This window comes from Alosa pseudoharengus, unplaced genomic scaffold (genome assembly GCF_046254945.1).
Source record: "Alosa pseudoharengus isolate Yale_2024_CS ecotype anadromous, Long Island Sound unplaced genomic scaffold, YU_APseudo_1.1 YU_APseudo_1.1_scf_16, whole genome shotgun sequence".
Classification (NCBI taxonomy): domain Eukaryota; kingdom Metazoa; phylum Chordata; class Actinopteri; order Clupeiformes; family Clupeidae; genus Alosa; species Alosa pseudoharengus.
The window spans coordinates 15,793,500-15,800,122 of NW_027468630.1; the positions used below are offsets into that span (position 1 = coordinate 15,793,500).

Sequence of the window (6,623 nt, forward strand, 5' to 3'; positions counted from 1 at the left end):
TTAGCTGAAGAGACATTTACTAAGAAAAAAAAAGAAAAAAAATGTGCTGCAATTAAAAAAAAGAAACAATGAAAAACTGAAGGTGTGAGAACGGTGCTGTGAGCTGAACTCCTGTACTGGTTAGGATTGACAGAGGTCAGAGGTGATAATTCAGAGGTAGGGCCGTGTCTGGGTTTGGAGCCGTGTCTGGGTTTGGGACCCTGTCTGGGTTTAGGGCTGGATTTCTCCCTGTCATGACCAGAGAATGGAATCACTCAAACATTTGCACTCAAACATTTGTCTTAAAAATATTTCATTGTGATGCTGTTTACAACAATAATTTTATTATTAAAATTATACTCTATGGTCCATCATGCCCCTCTATGACCTTTTCACATCAGCAGCTTTGTTACTACATAAACTTCTTGCTCACACTGGTGGTATGACCCCTAGTGGTGGGTTGACCACATCACTGCCTCCACTGCCCCCAGCCTGCTGAAGTTGCAGTAGTTTGGAGTTGTGACTAAAAGGCAAAGAGCCGTTCCACTTCCTGGTCAAGAGCTTGTGCTACTGCTGCTCATTATTGGATAAGCCATAACTCACCTGTGTGCTGACTGGCCATAACTCACCTGTGCGCTGATTAGCCGTGAGCCTGCCCTCCGATTGGAGACTAAGTAAAATGTCAGAAAGTATTGCCTGTGTGTGTGGTTCTTCTCTACAGGGCCATGGAGCTGCTTCAACCTGATAATGTGCACAGATACATTCAACAGTGGTTCCCAAACTCATGTCAGCCCCCGTTTTGATAAAGAAAATAAACTACCCTGCCTCATATATCTTGTTTTTAATAAAATAATTCCCCTCAACTGTTGCATAGCGTTTCTGAATAATTGTGTCTGTTGTTATATTCAGAGCAATATAGGTCATCTGTATTGTTGGGTCTGGGTCTGATTGATGGGGATAATGAGAGGGAGTACAGAGATGTTGTCCAGGACTTCGTAGACTGGTGCCAGAAGAACCACCTCCAGCTCAATGTGGACAAAACCAAGGAGCTGGTTGTGGACTTCCGGAAGAGGGCCCATCTCGCTGTATCTCCAGTGAACATCCAAGGGAAACCAGTGGAGGTGGTGCTCTCCTATAAGTACCTGGTTGTTCTCCTGAATAACAAGCTGGACTGGACCGACAACACTACTGCATTTTATAAGAAGGGCCAGAGTAGACTGTATCTACTTACTGTAGAAGGCTGCAGTCCTTTGGCGTACAGGGTGTGCTTTTAAAGACATTTTTTTTAATTCTGTAGTGGTGTCAGCCATTTTTTTTTTTTTTTTTGGGGGGGGGGGGGGGTTATCTCAGCTGCGGACAGGATCAAGATAAACTAGATGTACCGCAGAGCGGTACAAAATATGACCGCCGCCCAGTCCAGCACATTTTTTCCACAAAAAGAAATCACGCTGAAAGGCCTATATGATTCTAACTGTCTCACTAAATTGCATTATCCACACTCAATTCTCACTGGTATCTGCTAGACAACAAGTACCAAAACATGATTAGTTCATAGATTTCACATGTAAAATTCATTTTATACAACCCCACCTCCATCTTGCCTGTTCATAATTATGAGAAATTCTTGATTGTTTGTGTTATGTTTATGTTATGTGTGTGGGTGTGTGTGTGTGTGTGTGTGTGTGTGTGTGCGTGCCTGCGTATGTGCCTGTGCATGGAAGCGTACATATGTCTACTGTGTGAGTATGTGTCATACGCAGTGCCGGCCCAAGCCTTTTGGGGGCCCTAAGCAGAATTTGATTTGGGGGCCCCCTCCCACAACGCAGTCACCTGTGCTTGGCGATAATTGACAACTTCACACTATAATGTCATATTATAAATTAATACAGTGAGGTTATGTATTAATACAGCGACTGATTATGAACTACTGTCCCCCTGGACACAGATGCATAAGGACCCTCTCCCCCTACCCTGTTTGTGCAAATGTGGGTACAAACGTGTGTGTGTGTGTGGGGGGGGGGTTAGATGTGATTTCCTGTATTCTGGTGCATTTTTGGGATGGTCAGCTGGAGAAGGGCAGTACCTAAATTTGTTCAGATTCATAGCCTTTTGCTTTTTGACTTATTGGTAGTGAATTCACACAACTACTTGGGGTTCAGGGTCCCTTCACCTCTTGGGCTCGGTAGGCTCATTCAGTAATCCATCCTTGCTCACATGCCAAAAATGTTTTGGGGCTCCAATCTAGACTTCTGGCCCCATGTGCTTGGTAAACCAATGTATTAATATAGTTGTTATTTACACCAACCCTGTCACCTTTTAAAGTGCCCATATTATGCAAAAATCACTTTTTCTGGGATTTGGGGTGTTATTGTGTGTCTCTGGTGCTTCCACATGCATACAAACTTGTAAGAAAAACCATCCATGCTGTTTTGAGTGAGATACAGGTTTCAGAATTGATCCCACCTTCAGCCTCTGGGTGAGCTGTTCAAAATCGCCACGGGTTTTCTACGTCACAAACCGAAATATTTGAATATTCCCACCCCCTCAGAGCATACATACAGTGTCTCCACCCACCAGGTTCAGCAGTAAACTTCTCGGATAGCAGCCATTTTGTTACCGATTTGGAAGCACTGGTTCGGGTTAGACACCATGTCGAAGTCCCATGCGAAATGCTCTGTTGTTGGCTGTACAAAAGAGCACAAAACACTACATCGTGTCCCAGCCGAAGAGGACAGAAGAGCGGCATGGATTGAGTTCATTTTTGATGGCAATATCCCTGCTACAGTTGGCAAGAAACTGGCAACAATCATTTCGAGACTGACTATTTCTCAAACTACTGTCAGTACAAGGCAGGATTAGCCGGGAAACTCATCTTAAACGACGGCGCAGTTCCAACTTTGCGCGAAATACCTGCAGATGAGGAACATGTAAGTAGTTCTATACAATTTCATTTGTAAATTAGGGTAAACTCGTGTGTGTTGTAGCAGTGTTTTGCCATTGACACCGAGGCGGCTAACCGCTAGCGCTAGCTTCTAACATTAGTTAGTTTACAAGTCTGCTTGGTTTCTCCTGCAAAGCCATTGTCCAGCGAAACTTTCGAAAGTTGTGCATTTGTAAAATATTTCTATGCTGTAATTGGTTGCGCAACAAAAAGTCAGTTTAAAACAAGTGTGTGTGTGGGCGAGATTACAAGTTTGGTCGTCAAGCTACAGTAGATTTTTGCCCACCACATCAGAAGATACAGTAGCTAGGCCTAGCTCGCCCCTAATCCAAACATATGTTTCTGATCTTTTTAGCAGCTAATTCATGTATAAGGGAGATGTCAAATTGTGCACGTATTTACCTGTGTTTATTTAGCAATTCTACACGAACTAACCAAGCAGTGTTTTGCTAAACTAACCAAGTAGGTAGTGTTTTGCCACCGTACAAGGCAACGCTAACCGCTAGCTTAGCAGTCTGCATTGTCTCGACATTCAAACCCTGTGACAAAATCGGTCATGCAGTACACATCCTCGGCGGTTTCGGGGAATTTGCTAAAATAATGCGTTTGGAAATGTTTTCTGAACTGGAATATGTTAGTGTTGTCCAGGGTAGAACGAGTGTATGGTTGAAATTGCTACATCACTGGACAATTTACACTCAAAGCCAACCATTATTTGTAATTAGTTTCTTCTCTTGTGTAGTATTTATTAGTGATCCTTTTTTTTGATGTAGCTGTTGGCATACATGTAAGATGAAGTTGATGTCATTTCTCTTTTTGTATAGGCCAGTACATCATAAACATTACATACAGAAGAAAGACCAGCTACAAAATATATTGGTTGCCAGACTGAGCCCCCTGAAAGAAAGAGTGTTGGCACACAACTGTCTTCTTGGTCATTACCAAAAATATGATATGTACTATATATATTTTTTTTGTCTTGCAGGAACTCCTGCATTCTACAATCTAGAAAAAGGAGCTGACCAAGAAGACTGTCCTGAAGGATATTGCCAAACTCGGTCCCCACTATCAGACGTCCTCTTTGGAGGCGTTCCATAGTGTCATTCTGCGGTTCGCACCCAAAAACATGGTCTATCCATATCTGGGAATGCTGTGCAGGTAAATGAAACTGTTTATTCTTTGATAATATTTGCCCATTCCTTGAAATTGTCTTCATGTCTGATTTTCTTTTTACTGTCCAAGACTGGCTGCACTGCATTATAATGAGAATGCTAATCGAGGACAAGCCACCACATCTTCAGGGGATCCTCTTTACAAACTGCGCTTTCCAAAATCCAGGAAGGGAGAGTGCAGAGCCAGACCAGTGAAGACAGATGCTACATTCCGTAAGTTTTTTTTTTTTTTACACAAAAACAAACATTTACATTGTACATGACAAATTACTGCAACAGTGCTTTCAACACAATAAATAAAACCAAACAAACGTATTTAAATACCTGAGAAACTACAAAATCTCATGTGCAAAATGAACAGTTGTTGAATAATGTAGTAAATTATACTAGTGATTCACTTTTTTGTGTGTATGTGTATTGCACAGGGTATGTTGATTTGATGGACATGATCATGGAGAAAGTCTTTGTTGACCCATCATCGTATGGAGACAAGATTCTGAAGATAAACATCCCGCCGGACCTGTCTTCACAATATGAGCATCCAGACAAGGAGGAGGTCATCGCCAGCTATGTCTCAAGATTCAATCAAGGGGCGGGAGTTTGAAGCCTACATATCTTCCATGGGCGTCAGGAAACTCCCGTCACGACACATGAGGCGATCACTACCCGTATCTTTCTACCAAGGAAGCCCCAGCACCAGCTCACAAAACTTCTGTAGGCTTAATACCTGTAACGACTGAGAAAAATGAACATTGCTAGTCAAAAGGTTTTATAATGTATGTCTAATTTGGAATCAGTGAATCATTCAATACTGTATTTTTATGTACAATGACAGTGGTAAATAAATGTTTATTGCATGTGTAAAATGCTTCATGTGAATTTGTGTAATATACAGTTTGCTAAGGAAATACTTGGCTATGTTCAAGAAAAAAATCTGAAAGAGGCTTTGGCAGACTATATTTGCTTTATTATGTTGTATGAACAGTGAATGTAAGTAGGTTATTACAGATAACTCACTGCTCTATTCCCCATAACTGTAAAGGACCGTAGTCAGCCCTGTAAATGTTGCATGCATTCTGCAGTGAGAACACATTTAGACCGTCCAGGTTTAGAACCTGTTTGCCTATCATACATGGAGGCCTTTCATCCAGCTGCTGCAGCCGTCTTGTAACCTGTTATGCATAACATAAGGTAAGTATCTGCAGTGGCATCTTGTCTGCAATCATACATTGCTGACATAAGTATAGGAAAGATCATGTTACCTGTGGTACCTCCTGGCAGCATAAATTCTCAGGCTCTGACAGCATTGTTGCACAATTTCCACATGTGCACCTAAACAAACAAATACAAAAGGAGTCATGCATGAATAAAGCTAAAGAAATAATAAACCTGGTATTTTTTACCCAATAATAGCACCCACGATTACATTTGAACGAGCGTGCTCCAGCTAGCTAGTACTTTTTCTCAGCCTGACGTAAGTAGGTGAATGGTAAGTAGTGCTAGGCTAGACTTTCTCAAGTTTACAATGCGAACACATCAGTATACACCAATATATCAAGCGCATACATGCAAGTCTCATAAGTATGACAGAAAAATACTACTGTACTTTAGGAACACTCAGTACAGTGAAAAAACTGTAACGTTAACGTTATTAAATATTATAAGTTAGAGCAGGTTACAGGATCTGCCAACCGAGCGAAGCTTGAAGCAGCGGGGTGTTTACAAGACATAACTTCACGTTTAGTGAACAAGAAGCACAATATAGTTTACTACTGTGTGAATACAAATTCATTAAGTTTAATAAATAATGAATAATAATTCATAATAGTGCCTGACCTGGCACTAACGTTAGCTATCGATAGCTAGACTAGCCTAACTTAGCTTTCACGGGCTAAACACTTGACTATCTAAGTTTAAAAAAAATAGAAAGTTTCACTAACCATTTAGAAGCGTCTTGCTGAATTCTCTGAGTCTAGGGTAGTGCAGGAGACTCCCCTCCTTCAGGATCAGATTCTGGTTCGAACATGTATGGTTGAACTACTGCCGCCATGTCCATGTGAAAGTTAACGTAGTAGTAGTGGTAAGAGTCAGTGGGGCGTGGGCAAAGATTCTAGAAGCTTTGGGCGTGGCCAAATTAGCTGCAGATCATGAATATGTAATGAGCAGCAGAAAACAGCACACTCTGGAAGGGGCTGAAACAGAGGGTAATAGAGGTAGGTAACAATCGTTTCCTACACGCTATTTCCACCAAACAACTTCTGAAACATGTTTTATGGAACTCAAAGACCTATTTGAACTTGTTGAAAAATAGTCAAAATATGGGCACTTTAATCTTAGAGGGTACTAAAATCACAGATTTATTTGAAACATTCATATTCAAAGTGAAGCACTAAGGGTGGTTTACTGAAGTTGAATTGACAAATAACAAAATACAACAGCATTTGTATTTGTTGTAAACAAGTACATCAGTTTAATGACTTGTTTTTCAACAGATTTGCTGAACAAATCCGCAAATGTGCATTAAATGAGCA

General features: G+C 41.1%; 1 long non-coding RNA gene across 1 annotated transcript; it reads right to left on the reverse strand.

Moving 5' to 3' along the window:
* Positions 1-4,736: 4,736 nt before the first annotated feature.
* Positions 4,737-6,389, reverse strand: LOC143125593 (uncharacterized). Its single transcript, XR_012987291.1, has 4 exons — positions 6,033-6,389; positions 5,355-5,424; positions 5,110-5,264; positions 4,737-4,828 (listed from the first exon to the last, which is right to left on the reverse strand). It is a non-coding gene; the product is annotated as an uncharacterized LOC143125593 (long non-coding RNA).
* Positions 6,390-6,623: the final 234 nt, after the last annotated feature.